This window comes from Protopterus annectens, chromosome 1.part1, assembly GCF_019279795.1.
Source record: "Protopterus annectens isolate FY-2018-M chromosome 1.part1, PAN1.0, whole genome shotgun sequence".
Taxonomy (NCBI): Eukaryota; Metazoa; Chordata; order Ceratodontiformes; family Protopteridae; genus Protopterus; species Protopterus annectens.
The window spans coordinates 1,168,009,198-1,168,025,206 of record NC_056726.1 but is presented as its reverse complement, the minus strand read 5'-3'; the positions used below and the strand labels follow the sequence as shown (position 1 = coordinate 1,168,025,206).

The 16,009-nt window shown below is 35.1% G+C and overlaps 1 protein-coding gene across 1 annotated transcript in view; it reads left to right on the top strand.

Moving 5' to 3' along the window:
- The window catches only part of PRKCG (protein kinase C gamma), a 4,166,346-nt gene that overhangs the window by 131,847 nt on the left and 4,018,490 nt on the right, over positions 1 to 16,009 (top strand). The gene's annotated exons all lie outside the window — the stretch shown is intronic.

Sequence of the window (16,009 nt, the reverse complement as noted above, 5' to 3'; positions counted from 1 at the left end):
GCAGGGAGCAGGCCACATATAATGTGTCATTTGTTGCATGTTATAGGCAATGCTGGCTATGTTCTAGAACCCTGGCTGATGAACACTATCTGCAACCTCCAGATCATGCAGCAAATAGCACATGATGCATCATCACATGTGAAACATTGAAATATAAAATAATGTGTTTGGCCTACTGAAGAAATTGTTGTCTAAAACAGATCAGAAGGGGCACTATTTCAATAACCAGACATCTTCAACATGATTCTTGTTGGGTGTGTCATGCTGTACAACAATTCATTAACAGATGGAGGAGCACACAAACACTTTTTACTGGCAGTTCACAGTAGTTATATTAGCAGAAGGAAGTCAGGGTAGAAGTTCATAAGTTCATAGGTTGGTACTAGGCTATCGGCCTAGCCATAACAATTCCCTGGCTATTTCTTCCCACAATATTTACTTCCCTGGACCTAGCAGGGTGACTGACATGATCCCTGGGGTGAATTTCCTATCTCCCATCCACTTGTCAAGGTTCCTTTTGAACAGGGTCAAAGAGGCACTCTGCTTGACATGTTTGGGCAGTCTATTCCAGAGTTTGGGGAGTCTCTGGGTCAGGAACCAATCCCTCCAGCATGTTTTGTTCATTCTGATGACAAGGTTTAGATCCCTGGAGCATGTGGCTCTGAGGGATTGGGATTTCTTTAACTGTAGCATGTCCAACAGCTCTGGGTTTGCATGGCCTTGTATGTTAAGCAGAGATCGCCTCTTAGTAGACGATATGCGACAGTCAGACATTCAGAAGAGGAACACTCAGTAGCAGTATTGCAAGTGAGGCAGCATGGACTAAGAGGTGGTGTATGGTCCACAACTATGGACTGTATCACAGACAATACAGAAAGAATGATTACCTATCCTACATCTATCCCATGTGGTGGGTGGATAGGTGAGTGGGTAGATATGTGCAGCTCAAAGGCAGTGTGCATTTTATATGCTATGTGTGATGGTGACATGGATAGAGGCTGTGAAGAAATCTCAGACAGAAGTTTCTACTGAGGCTGTGTGCTCAGCTTGTACATCTTGTAATAATGGATACAGGTGACCCCTCCCCCTCTGTAGACAGTGGCACTGTGTTACAAATGTCCTGCTGACATCACTCATATATTCTCTAGTTGTGCTGTACCCTCTGCCAGTGAAACATGTGAATTCAGGAATAGCCAGAGCAACATTCTTTGCCTGATAATATATACTCCAGTAACTACCTATGGGCACCTTTAGCATGCATAGACATTGAAACTCATCTATGGCATGCATTGACAGACATGCATAGTCATGCAGGTCATTGCAACTGTTGGTCAGACGTGTCTGACAAGACAGATATAAAGGTGGACCTTGGTCGGTGCTTCCCTTCACATGCAGTGGAATATGCTATACTGTACTGTAAAGGATATTACTAACCTTGTGTGCTCCTGATTAACACATTGGAGGTTGGTGCCAGCCTAGATCTCACTTTCAAGCCTCCTATATGTATTAGAGGCTGTTCACCCTCAAAGATGACAGTAACAAAAAGTCTTCAGCCTCTGTAAGATGCTTTATTGTCGCTAATCAATCCCTTGCAGTGGACCTGTCTATCTTAATGTCCCAAGTCTTTTCCCTTGCATGGAATATCATATCACTAACCACTTGTGACATCTGTTGCAGAGAACTATTATGAAGAAGTGATAACATTCACATACTGCTCACCACATGCCAACTCATGATACAACACTGTTTTTCATTAGCAGACTTGCCTAGAGTACATGGAGTAGCACAATGTTGTCCTGGTCAGTAATATAACTATGTGTACATCTGTGGCAAAGTATGTCAATTAGTGGGTGTGTTTATACTACTGTGGGATTCCTATTCTTATGGTCCTAGGACACACTTATAAACTTGTTTATAAGTTGTATTTGATGCTATGCACAGCCTCTCTCCCATTTTTCTACCATACTGCACCCATGGCCACAGGATCATGCCCCCCTCTTTATGCAGCCGTTTAATAAATACAGCTAGCACTATGTAACCACCCCCAACAATTATATAAATGTAATCATGCCTAAACACAGTGTCCTGGAACCCCAAAACTCTGTGTCATATATTTCATAATGTCTCCAATGTAGGTAGATGGTTGCCTTCTCAAAAAAAAAAGAGGGCAGGTGATACAGTACCATGCCACCATCTTGAGTTCCCAGTTGCTTGTACATAATAATATCTGCCTCTATGTGTAAGTGACATAATATCACATGTTGTTTTATACATGCTTAGGTTCTTTATTAGACAGGAGTTCCCAGATGCTTGTACATAATAATGTCTGCTTGTGTGTCTAACTAACATATACCACATGATTTTCATACATGCTTAGCTACTTCAGTAGGCATAAACTCTTTCAAAGCAATTTAAATCTTTTCTAGACTCTACAAAAATGGAAGTCTATAAAATCTGTGTCAAAATTCCTCTATTTCTCACATTCTATATTGAATGGAATTGCACAAAATGGTACTGAGGATTTATATCTCAAAAAAGGTCAAGTCAGCACAGTGGTTATGGTATTGAAGCTGCTTCCTACTGCTGCTTCTGAATAACTGCCAGAGAATACCATGGTACTCATGGTGTATGCCACAATACCCACAATGCATGTGATGAATATGCTTATGAATGTGGCATGTGTATACCCACAGCACCATCATGCAACACTATATCCATTTCTAACACTGCAATGCAACACTAAGGAGTTACAGTATCTCCATGGTATAGCACTACATTGGGAAACACATTATCTGAAAATGCTGAGTCCGTGTACATGGGACTCAAGTTTTACTCCTGTAGTGAACCTGAGACCATGATCATGTCTACTTCAGGTGCTTTGAAATGCAGAAATTTATCATGATGTGATAAAACAAGCAAAGATTTTCATGTTCTTCTTGCACTGGTAGTTTGAGAACTGTCTAAAAAAGCACTGTAAATGGACCTTACAGAAAGTAAATACTTGGCACAAACTTGTCATTATGGTAACTGATGCCACTAGCATCGGCTATTCTGCTAAGCACTGCAAACCTGAAGTGGTACTAGGCAAAGGTTACGGCGAGAGAACGAGGGACAGAGAGAGAGGGATAAAAATGTACTGTGAGCACTTTTTCCACTTCTATTGTCTTTTGGCATATTACCTGTTTTACATGTATACTTAGAACACCATATTTTGTTTTCTAGTGGTTGAAAAGCATGAGCTTAGTACAGATGGATGACACACAACATAGCAGTAACTCTTCCAAGTGTGGGACATACATTGTGTTTGTGTCACTCACCTGCACAACTGCAGTTATGTTTCTACCATATGCAGATATAAATTTACATATACATTTCCCTCTCTTGCATCATCTTTAGCAGAACTAGCTTAAAAGTAGAAGGACATGAAGCCATACTCAGCTTGATTTGTGCCAGTAAAAGCTTACGGCAAACACTGACATAGGCAAAAAAAACTATTTTCCCTTTTATTCATGCAGTCAGTGTATCACATCAACCCTGACCATCACTTAGAACTAATTTTTACTCAGCTGGGTGGCAAACATGCCAATGTGACCTCACGAAGCAGCAGATTAACTGTTGCTGCTTCACTAAACTCTACTAGTAAGAAGGAAGTTTTATTTAAGCAGTGCATGCAGTATCAAATCTCACACACACAGGTGGAGGTGTAATGGTAGAACAAAGGAGCCAGTAAGGTGTTAGTCAATCATCAGTATGCCCATCCCATTGGTTACATACTTAGAAAGCTTGCATGTAGGCCTTGCTAGCTATTATGCATGCATTCTCAGAGTTGCCCTAGAGGTGGCAGTGTTGTACAAATCTTCCTCTCGGACATACAGCTAGTCCTATGATGCCAGATGGTTTCAGGTGGACTCAGTGAGTCTGCCAAGTTCTCAGCAGAGGTCAGACTATGTCAGGAATGAATTTTAAAGCTCATGGATTTCAGTCAGACCATAACACCTCCACTGTATTACTATAATTTGCATACACAGTCAATAAAGTTCTCAACTCTAATGAACTTGTATCTGCAGTTTTTCTAGATCTATCAAAAACATTTGACATGGGGGGTGGAGCCTAATGCCTAACTGATAGCAGCAAGTTTTTGAGCTCCTTATATTTATACTAGAGATAACAGGAAGATCTTATTATTACTAAGTAATTTTTGATAAATCTTACATGTGAAACTATTAACAATAGAATTACCAACTTTGGAGAAGAAATTCCGAAATTTTCCTGTCAAAAAAACCTGAAGACTAACTAAGCTGTCTAGTAATGAGTAACTCTAAGAATTATCACTCAGACTCTTCTCTGAAGAAAGAAATCCAACTGATATCACCTACTCTTCAAGACTTATCTCTGAAGATGGACAGGTTTACTGAAAACCTAGAAAACCTTAAAGATAGTTGCCAAAAACAAACTGAAGTCTTTAAGGAAATTCTGCAGCAGCAATAATTAAAAATAACTGACATTGAGTCATCTCTAAATGATATTGATGGAAGGCTAAAAGAAGAAGAGCTTCATAGTGAATTTCTATTACAACAGAATACTTGGCTAATAAACAAAATAGATGATATGGAGAATAGGGAAAGAAGAACAAACATAAGAATTTTTGGAGTCCCGGAGAAGACCGAGGGGGAAGACATCATTTCATTCTTGAATTCATGGCTACCTGAAATCTTAGGGCTGAAAGAAGGCTTGTCTTATGGAATCGAAAGAGCACACAGAGCCATCGGAAAACCACTTTCTTCCTCAACTAAATCTTTTCCAAGATCTATAGTGGTTAAATTTCTGTCATTTATGGACAAAGAACTGATATTGAAAACTGCATGGAGAAAAAACACAGTCATTTACAAGCTATCCCAAATAAGATTTGATAATGACTATTCGCCAAGACTCTTGGAACTAAGAAAGAAAACATGGCCCTTAGTGAAATTCTTAAAACAAAACAAAATAAAGGCACAGCTTGCATATCCTGCCAAAATTAGAATTCAGCATAGTAATGACATGAGATCATTCAACACCATTGAAGAAGCCACTTCCTTCATTAAAAACAACAATATAATCCTACTACCAGATGAAATGGACTGGTCAAATTCAACCTCCTTAAAGAGAACCTCGGGAAAAAACACTTGGACTGATGTGAGGAAAAAAAAAAAAACTGATGTTAAGAACATTGATGAATCAATTTCTCTCAAAGCATTAACTAAGGTATGATTCTTATACATAGCCTTAATTTCATTACACTTCAGTCACATAATTAGTTTTCTCTTTATTTAGGAAGTATCATAATCTGTATGTTAACATATTAATATGGTAGTGGTTTGATAGAATCTTCAGATGCTAGAGTTGTGTGTGTTTTTTTTTTTTTTTTTCTGTTCCAGCTTTCTTTAGTTAAACTCTCACAAAAGTATTAGCATTTAAATGAAAGGCCACTATTATTATAAAGTTATTAACATTTTGATTAATAGTTACTGTGCAAAATTTTATTAAATTAAATCCAATTCTTTATAGTCTGTCTAAAAAAAAGGGCATTCCTTGAATATTTCTTCAGGAATATGTGAGAGCGTTGTATAGAGTAAGAAGGAAGTGAATAGTAATGAAGAAGAAGTGAATAGTAATGAAGAAGAAGTGAATAGTAATGAAGAAGAAGTGAATAGTAGTGAAGAAGAAGTGAATAGTAATGAAGAAGAAGTGAATAGTAATGAAGAAGAAGTGAATAGTAGTGAAGAAGAAGTGAATAGTAATGAAGAAGAAGTGAATAGTAGTGAAGAAGAAGTGAATAGTAGTGAAGAAGAAGTGAATAGTAATGAAGAAGAAGTGAATAGTAGTATACCCTCGAGCTTTCTAGTCAGTTTTGTTACCTCATATCTTCACTAATATAGCCCAGCATTCCATTATAAGTTAAGAAACATGTCTATAAGCTGAGGCTTGTAGAACACTGCATTAGTTTTGCTTTGCAGAGTCTTTTTTGTCAGTTAGAACATTCAATGAAAATACTAACTGTGACCTGACTTCTTAGCCCCTTTATGTTTTAATCTGTTCTCCAGAAGCTGAGTAGTTCAAGAATTGAGTAGATTTTAGCAAAAGTATGAACAGGTAAATGTATAGCATATAAAGAAAAAGTATGCTACACATGTTTAAAATAAAGGGGGAATATATATATATATATATATATATATATATATATATATATATATATATATATATAAATAAAAAAGCCCATTTAGTTACTTTCTTCTTGTCGGGAAATACCAAAAGTGTGGCAGTGTAGTTAACTAATGCAAGCAAATACATAAATTCAGTTTTCAACTGCGCTATGTCTGTTAAAAGTGAGATAAAATCCCAACTAATCATTGTAGTGGAGCTGCCGGATTGTATCCATGATTAGTTACTGACTGTAGCTCAGGGTTTGATTTTGATAGCTCCCATTTTCTTACTGTGTGACTCTGAACTTCTTATTTAGACTGCGTTTGGGTCATCCATGTAAAAGGGCATTTTAGGTCAGGTAAGCTTACCCACTTATCAATTAAAAAATGCCTATAAATGCAGTACCTGACAGGAATGATACATGCATACTTCTGAATATTTCGCTTTTAGATGCCTACAAGCATCCGAATGCAGTAATGAATAGTTGGTAGTAATATCACCTCTTTACCTGTTTTTTTTTGTCTCTCATATAGTTAATTTAATTTCCTTTACAGCTTAATAACCTAGAGCAAGCTAATTGATGAGAATTTTTCAGTTTTGGCAGTTAGTGCTAATTTTAGCAATGACTGAATTTGCTTTGTTTGTAACCTATACTGCAAGTATTTAGTAAATAGTGTTAATATCGTGAGCTGTATAATGGACTAGCATTAACCTGCAGCAATGTGGAACTTTGTTATTTGGAATTTTGGTGAAATTTCACCTACACGGACCTTAAAATTGAATTAGTAAAACACCAATAATATAAAATAAAGCTATAATCAAAACATCCTGCAATTGGGAAACATGTCTATTTACGTAACAATATTTGCTATGTGCATTCTCTGCAGTTATAAGTGCAGTGCTAACTTCTATGTATAAATTGTATTATTTTTGAAGATAAGCACAATCTGCTGTATTTACCCTTCACCTTAACAGTTAATGGGTACACCACTATGCCATAAATGCTTACGGTGATTCCTAATGATACAGTAATATCAACAGTTTTTTTTTTTCACTTTTATGTCACAGATGGGGAAAAAACAGGAAAGGAAATATGGTAGGGTCAAATGTATTTTATGTGCACACTATACATTTTTTGGGAGACACTATGACACATCCATGAGCTGCTCTTATAAAGTTTTAGAGAAATGTTTACATAAACAGTATACTATGTATGTATTTGGGTCTCTCTTCATTTGTTGAACTAGTGTTTTGTTGGGTGTTAGTTGGTTGAGATTGACTTCTTGAAAGTATGAGATTTGGCTTTCATTTATTGGAAACAGTAACAGTGTTATGTATGGTGTGGGATGGTAATGTGCAAGTCTATAGTAATAACATACCTCCTCACACCATACCTGATAGAAGTGTTAGCAGAACTTATACTAGGTATAGTAATAAGCAGGATATAGGCAACCACTACACAGCATTTTAGATTTAATGGCACTTCAGTAATGATCAGTAAATCTATGCTTGTCTCACTTCAAGGCAATATTGGAGTTGCTATATATAATTACTTTAGTTTTATACAAATTACTAGAGAATATTAGTAGCTTTAAAATAGTAGGTTTATTAGTGTTTAGTTATTTAACGGGTTTAGGGGTTGAGGTGCTTTTACCCTCAGCGTAGTGTTCTTGACTGTTTTGACATTGGATTGGACATGGGTTTGGTGAATGAGGTGAGGCCCATGTATTCATGTATTTATGTATTCATGGATTCTTTGTGACATGCACATGTTATTTCAAATCATTAACTATATTAAGATGTGTTACAACAAGTATTGAACAATCTTGAGTCCTGTTACTGAATATTTAACAACCCCAAGTCTGAAATGTTGTGTACTCCCATCACACTCCTAAGAAACTTCATAAATAATATAGTTAAATGATATAGGTACTCTTCACTAATTGCTGTAAGATTTAGAGATAAGAATTAAGAATATTCATTCACAATATTCACGCATCTTTTGATGGGCCACTTAATCTACTAATAAGGTTAATAAGGTCAGTAAATAGGCATATCCCAGCAGTAACAAGGTACCAACCCTTTCAAGAGTGCTCACACAAATTCTCAATTATATTGCACACATTTTTAGGTAACCCATTAAGATTATTTAATATTTATGTGTGTTTATATGTGAAAATGTTTTGGTGCAGATATAGGAGTATATTTATACATATGTACGCAGAGAGGCTATATAGAATTTACTTAGAATAGTAATTAAGGAAGAATTAAAAAAGAGGACTAGTCCTTATAAGATAGTAATACTATCTGTCACACTAATAACCTGTTTTAAATGTGAAGTTCCAACAAAATAAATGCAAATATAATCTAAATGTATATATTATTATGCATTTTATCTCTGTTAAGAGAAGGTCAACTGACATACTTCATGTAACATAACCACATTTATAGAGGGTAGATAAGCTGAAATATTTACTTCAGCTGTAATAGACATCTACTTAGAACATTCATTAAAAAAGTAACATTAACTCTAGTATAAGTACAAACTTCTAGTAAAAGATTAATTACTTTATTGAGCTGATTTATCAAGGATCATAGTACTAATGCATGATACACTCTTTCATCAAATATTAATATTTTAAGATATCTTCAGGATCCAATTAATGGAGCTCAACTTTGAATATCCTTTTCCATGCGATTGTCGACGTTGAGGGAAAATCTGTTTGATCTTATCAGATCAATCAGATTAGAAGTGCTGTGCACTTCATGTTTGTGGAACTATGTAGTAAAGTTATTTTTCAGTCAAATAAAGTATGTTGTTACAATATTTTTCACCTTTTATTTTTTTCAGTGGCCCAAACTGAAACATTTGTTAAACTATCAAAGAAACAGTTTTGTTCATTTCAGTGTTCTTCTCAGAGGAAAGAGGGAAAATTAACATATATGTTTTCACAGGTCCTCATAAATATTAGTTCTTTACCAATGTATTCTTTTAAAATTATAATATAATATCCTATAGAAATGACAGACATAACATTGTTGTCTTTAAATGTCAATGGCTTAAATAATACTATAAAAGATCAAATTTACTACGATATCTAAAATTACAGAGAGCGCAAGTTATATTTCTACAGGAATCCCACTTTAAAACTGATGACAACTTCACCTGGATACCTAATAACTACTTAATTCTCTCTCACTCCTCATATAAAAAAAAACTAGGGGAGCTTTAATTTTATGGAAGAAAAGTGTAACTAACCCACAAATTATTTACAACTATGAGGATAAAGAAGGGTTACTTTCAATTGTAATAATAAAATTTCAGAATAGAATTTGGACACTGGTAAATGTGTAATGGATTCCTGGAATAGGACTATCTACAGTTAAAAAGCAAATAGAGCTAATTAATAGGGTAAATAAAGGTATTCTAATAGTAGGAGGAGACTCTAACTATATTCTAGATAGTTCTGAGACAACCAACAAGAGGAACCTACGTCTCTCTTCCACAGGTAAATATCTTAAGAAATGGACAGAAAACTTAAAATTAATTGATACATTTAGTTTCAAAGAATCTAACTCATTATTATACTCACATAGTGATTATCGTTTTAATACTAAAACAAGAATAGATAAAATTTTTATATCCCCAGACTTAAATAGGAAGATAATAAAATTTTCTATCATCCCATGCCCACTCTCTGATCATAATGCCCTAATCCTTAAATTACAAATAGATTTTAAAAGACTAAATTTTGCCTCAAGAATACCAACTTACATTACTAAATTAAAACAATTTAAACCATGGCTAGACTCAGAAATTCAATATTTTTAGAAATAAATTCTACTGATGATCTAAAGAATATAATAATATGGGACACTCTAAAGGCCTTCTTATATGGTAGGATCATATCTTGGTTTAAAAACAAAACAAAAGAATGGGAATCAGAATTGCACAGTATCCAAAACAAATAACAGAAATTAATACAAATACTTCTGACGTAAAGAATTCCCAGGTAATAAAAAATAAATTGAAGATTTAAATAAAAATATAATGAAATTTTAACTCATAAGACTAATTTGGCTTTGGAAAAACTAAAATTTAGTTCACTCTCAACATCTCCAAAACACTTACATAACTTAGCAATGAGAATAAAGAAGCAAAATATAGAAAACAATATTACAAATATTATACATGAAGGAAAAGGTAATAAAAAGTATCAGACATAAATGATATCCTAGAAGTTTTTAAATTTCATTATACTAATCATTTTGGAAACAATAAAGACAATACTATTTTAATAGAGTCAAAAATTAGCAATCCTATAATAAATAGATTACCTGAAAAATTAAAAATTGATATTGAAAAATGCATTTCCCTCAAGGAAATAAATGACAAAATTAAGGAGAGTAAAAATAATAAAGCCCCAGGAATAGATGGAATAATAATGGAATTATTCAAGATATTCCCAAATTCTGCAATTTCTTTACTTCATAAGTCTCTAAATGAAATTCAAGCTCAAAACATAATTCCACCTTCCTGGCGATATTCATTAATTACTCCAATAAAAAAAGAGAACAAGGACCCCTCCCATTGTAGCTCTTATAGACCGATTTCTCTACTTAATAAAGATTACAAATTGTTTATGTCTATATTAGTCAATAGAATTAAAAAATCCTTGACTCAAATCATAAATGAGGACCAAACAGGCTTCATCTATGGCAGACATGCTTATGACAATATACAAAGAATCCTAACCATTATTGAAATATTAAATAGAGATAATATAGAGGCTGTCATAATCACGCTAGATATAGAAAAAGCATTTGATTCAGTGAATTGGGACTACTTATTTAGAATTCTAGAACTTTTTGAGTTTCCTCTAAATTTTATTAATATGATAAAGAATATATATAAAGATAATTTGGCCTATGTAAAATTAGGTCCATTTACATCAGAAGTTTTCAAAATAACTAAAGGCACTAAACAAGGTTGTCCTATGTCTCCCATTCTTTTTGCCTTATGAATAGAGCTATTTGCAATTACAATACGCAGTGACTCAAAAATTGAAGGCTTAAGTATTCATAATAAATTTAACTCCAAGGTTATGTTGTTTGCCGATGATATACTACTAACTTTATCACCAAATAATGAATTTCTTCATGAACTAGAAATGCAAGTGGAAATTTTTTTTCTAAATTCTGGCCTTTGTTTTAATAAATCTAAATCAAAACATATTTTATTTAACAGAAAGGGGGACCTTCACTTGAGTAGATATCATATACTTGGAGAAAAAGTCTCTACTTTAGAATATCTAGGAATTATTATATCTGATAAAATAGATACTACTCTGACACTAAACTATAATAAAATTTTAAACTCAATAAGAACACATACGGAAAATTGGAATAAATTGATTCTAAAATTTGAGGACAGATTGCAGCTAATAAAAATGATTCTTCTACCACAAATAAATTATATAGCACTAGCAATACCTATAATTCCAAATAAAAAAATTCTGAAAGAAATTAGCAAAAGCCTATTGTTTTCTTTGGTATCCAAAAAGGAATAGAATTGCTTTTTCTCATCACATTAGACCATGGGAATTAGGGGGAATTAATTTTCCAGATATAGAGACGTATATCAAAGCCTCCATTTTTAAACTAGTTTTAAACTGGGTAAATCCAAATTTCTCTTCTGCTTGGAAATCTCTGCATATAATTATTTTTTTTAAATGAAAACAAAATAATAAATAATACATCACACTATATTCACAAAAATAGATTTTGGCATATATTATGCATTAATCTTCAAAATAACATAACAAAACCTACTAATCTATCATATTTAAATAATATTTATAATTTATTCAGATCCTTTATAAACTCAAATCCTGACATAGAAGTATGGTTTGAACTGTTATTACCATTTAATACATCAAAGAAATTTAAAAAGAAAATTCATGATAACACCCTCATTAATTGGGAATCTAATAATCTCATATGTTGGGCCCAATGCATAAATAATCTTAAAACATTAACTAGTCAACAAGTTACAAATGAATTTAATATAATAAATGTAGACAGAGTAAGTCTCAGAAAATTTTACTCTACTCTAAAAATTTATGCAAAATTATTAATGATTCGTCCTTCAAGTCTAAGCCAAAACTTATAAACTATATTCAAGAACTGATTTATGATAACCATAACTGGCCAAATTCAACATCTAAACTATACAAGATTTTAATAGTCTACAAGGCTAAAATAGATCAAAGCACTTGGAATTTTATATCTAGAGGTGTATCAACAAATCTGTCAAACGATTGTAAAAATAATCTTCTATACTCCATTAAACTAACTTCTAATACACAAACATGGCGAATCTTCACCTGGAAATTTTTGCATAGAGCCTTTTATACTCCAAATAAAATAGCTAAATTCAACTCAAATCAAAATGTTATTTGTTGGAGATGCTCTTTAAGCTGTGAAGCGGATTGGTCTCATATATTTTATGATTGTATTAAAACGTTTTGGGAGAAAATTGGCAATTTTCTTCAAGCTATTTATAATGATACATTTGTTTTAACAAAGTCTTTAATTTTTTTGAATATAGATGAATTAGTAGTTATGAATAAAAGAGATCAATATCTTTTAGTGTACTATTCTGGCGGTTGCCAGAAAGTGTATCACAAGGAAATGGAAATCTGCAACTCCTCCGTGTTTTGAAGACTTTATATTTCTACTTAAGGAGACTGCACAAAAGGAGATAAAAGTCAAGGAAGAAAGAATGTTCCCCAGAAAATGGTCAGACAACCTCTGGAATAAAATACATACACTCATAGAAGAAATGCAACTAGACACAATCTCCATCATATGAGTTCAAAGAGATATAGACTTTTGTGGACTTTTTTTTTTTTCTCTTCTTCTTCTCTGGATTTTGTTATTAATTATTATTGTACTGTTTCTCCTTTGGGTCACTTGTAAATATTGTAAATAATGTTTTTGTTCCTTTTACTATTATTGAATTGTAATCTAATTTTACTGTTTTTTTATTTTCTTCTCAAAAAACAAAATAAAAATTTGTTGAGCAAAAAAAAAAAACATTTGACATGGTCTCTCACAATAAACTCCTCAATCAACTTTCCACCTTGGGTCTATCATCTCCATCTATTCAATGTTTTTTTACCTACCTTGCCAACAGGCGACAAACTGTAAAATGGCAAGGAACCATCCCTGTGAACCTTCCCACTTTAACAGGAATCCCACTAGGATCCACCCTTAGCCCTCTACTATTCAATATTTTTATGAGTAACCTACATTCATCTTCTTGTGAAGACACATTGATTCAATATGCAGATAGTTTCATATGGCCATAGGTGTTTACTAGGCTAACAAACACAGGGGCCTTTTTAAGCCTAGCCATGCATCCCAAGTGTCTGACAAGTTCTGATACCCTTGACAAGTGTAAACATGGGCTTGGGAAATGAAATATTTGCAAGCAGGGGCCTGGGAGATTTACCATTTACAGGCTGCCTGTGTCCATTAGAATTTGCTGTTCCCCATCCAATTGTCCAAGCTGCATTTGAATTGGGTTAGGGATAAACTCTGCTTCACATGGATGGAAATCCTGTTCCAGAGATGGGAAAATCTCTGGGATACATGCCTGTCTCTCCAGCAGGTCCTATTTATATCACAGGTAAGGTTTAAGTCATTAGAATGGGTAATTCTGGTGCTGTTTGCTTTATGGATATGCAGGAGCTCCATCAGCGTGGGGTCTGGCAATGCCCTGTATTCCAGGCATAGATCTCCCCACAAAAGCCTATAGGAGACAGACTACTGGGATAGGGCCTTGAGGCAGTCTGCATAGGACATTTTACTTATGCCTTGTATTCTTTTATTGAGGAACCTCTGTGGACGTTCCAATTGTTGGATATGCCTACTTTGGTACATACCAAAGGGGGCATTGTACTCAGTGATAGGTCTGATGAATACTGAATACAGTTGAACAATGACTTCCTTGGACTTAGATGCCATACCTTTGTTTATGAGTTGTGCAACACAGAAAGATTTCCTCACTACTGTAGACACATGATGGTCAAAGGCTAGATTACTGTCTATGTATGTCCCTAAGTCCCTGAATACTGGGTCATCTCTAAGGGGTGTGTTGTCAGTATGGTGCACTGGCATAGCTGTTAGCATTGTCACCTCACAGCAAGTGGTTCTCTGGTTCGATTCTCAGCAGGGGTGCCTTCTGTGTGGAGTCTGCATGTCCTCCCTGCATTTGTGTAGGTGTGCTCCAGTTTCCTCCCACATTACAAAGACATGCGCGTCTGGAGTGTTACTCCCTGGGCCTCTGCTGAAAATTGGCTTGTTCCAAGTTGGACTTTCCCAGTAAACAAATGTTAAATAAAATAAAAATAATGATAGTCACCAGGGGTGGATGACTTTGTGAAGGATAATATTATGCATATCTTGATATATGGTTTTAGTCCATGGCTCTGACACCAGTCGTTTGTCTGTGTCAGCCCCACCTGAAGAACAGTTGTGTCAGTGCTTGATTCAATGACAGCTTCTAATTTCCAATCATCTGTAAATTTAGTTGGCCAGACACCATTGACACTGGCCTTGATTCACAGAAGTAAGTGCCAAAAAGGGGCAGTGCAAGAACCGATCCCTGAGGGGTTCTACTTGTGACTGGCTTCTTTGTAGAGTAGGACTCCCCAATTCTAACTCCCTGGGTCTTGTCTGTGAGCCAGCTGACTATCCACCATGTGACATACAGGTTTGTACCTAACCTTTTGAGTGTGTCAACAATGACTGAGTGGAGTATTGTATCAAACGCCTTGGCCAGGTCAAGGTAGGCAGTGTGAACCATTTTGCCATCGTCCATTGCTTACCAGGTTGAGTAGGCATGACCTGCCTTTGATGAAACCAGACTGGGTTGGGTCCAGTGTCTGGAGGTTTACTACATCAGAAATTATCATTTCCATCATAATTCTTTCCATGCATATAAGACAAGTGGGACTTATGGGTCTGTAGTTTCCAGGGTCTGTTGATGGTCCACCTTTATGCAGATGGAGGACTGTTGCTGTTCTCCATTCATGAGGCATGAAGCCTGTTTGGAGGCTACAGTTAAATAGCAATTCCAGAGGGACTGATAGATTGTTTCTTGCTATTTAGAAGGCATCCTAGGATATTGTCTGTGCATATTACAGTGTTCTTGGCCTTAGGGAGAACATTAAGGACCTGTTCTGTACTGATAGCAGGGGGAGTTATAGTTGATGGTATTTCTTGACGGGAGGTTGAGGGGGAAAGAGGGGCAAAATTAGAGCTTAATTTATTGGCCAGTAGGATTGCTATATCTTCTGGCTCAGTATAGGTGGGTCCATTTACAATGAGCTCTGCACACAATTATGTATTGCCTTGAGGTTGCAGACATAGCTAAGAATGCCTTGTGGTTGTCTTTGGCCTGGGAGGCCAAATTTACCTGAAATTTGACTTTGGTACACTTTATTTGTCCTTTGAGTTGTCTGTTTATTTTGATGAGAGTGTTTTTATCCTGCTGGGTGCTGCACCTCCAAGTTTTGCCATGATTTTTTCCATGTGTTATACAGCCTGTGACACCCGGGCCCTAGCCCAACAATCAAGAAGCCTCAATCCTCATTACTAACACCAGAGACGGCATCATATACAAAAGGAAAGGATAACAAATACACACAGTAAAGTGCAATTTCCCTTAAGAGCACACAGAGATCACATTCAGTCTGGGGCTGGTCGCTCCCTTACTCTCCAGATCCTCAATAAGACTCTCCACTGGCACAGCTATAGG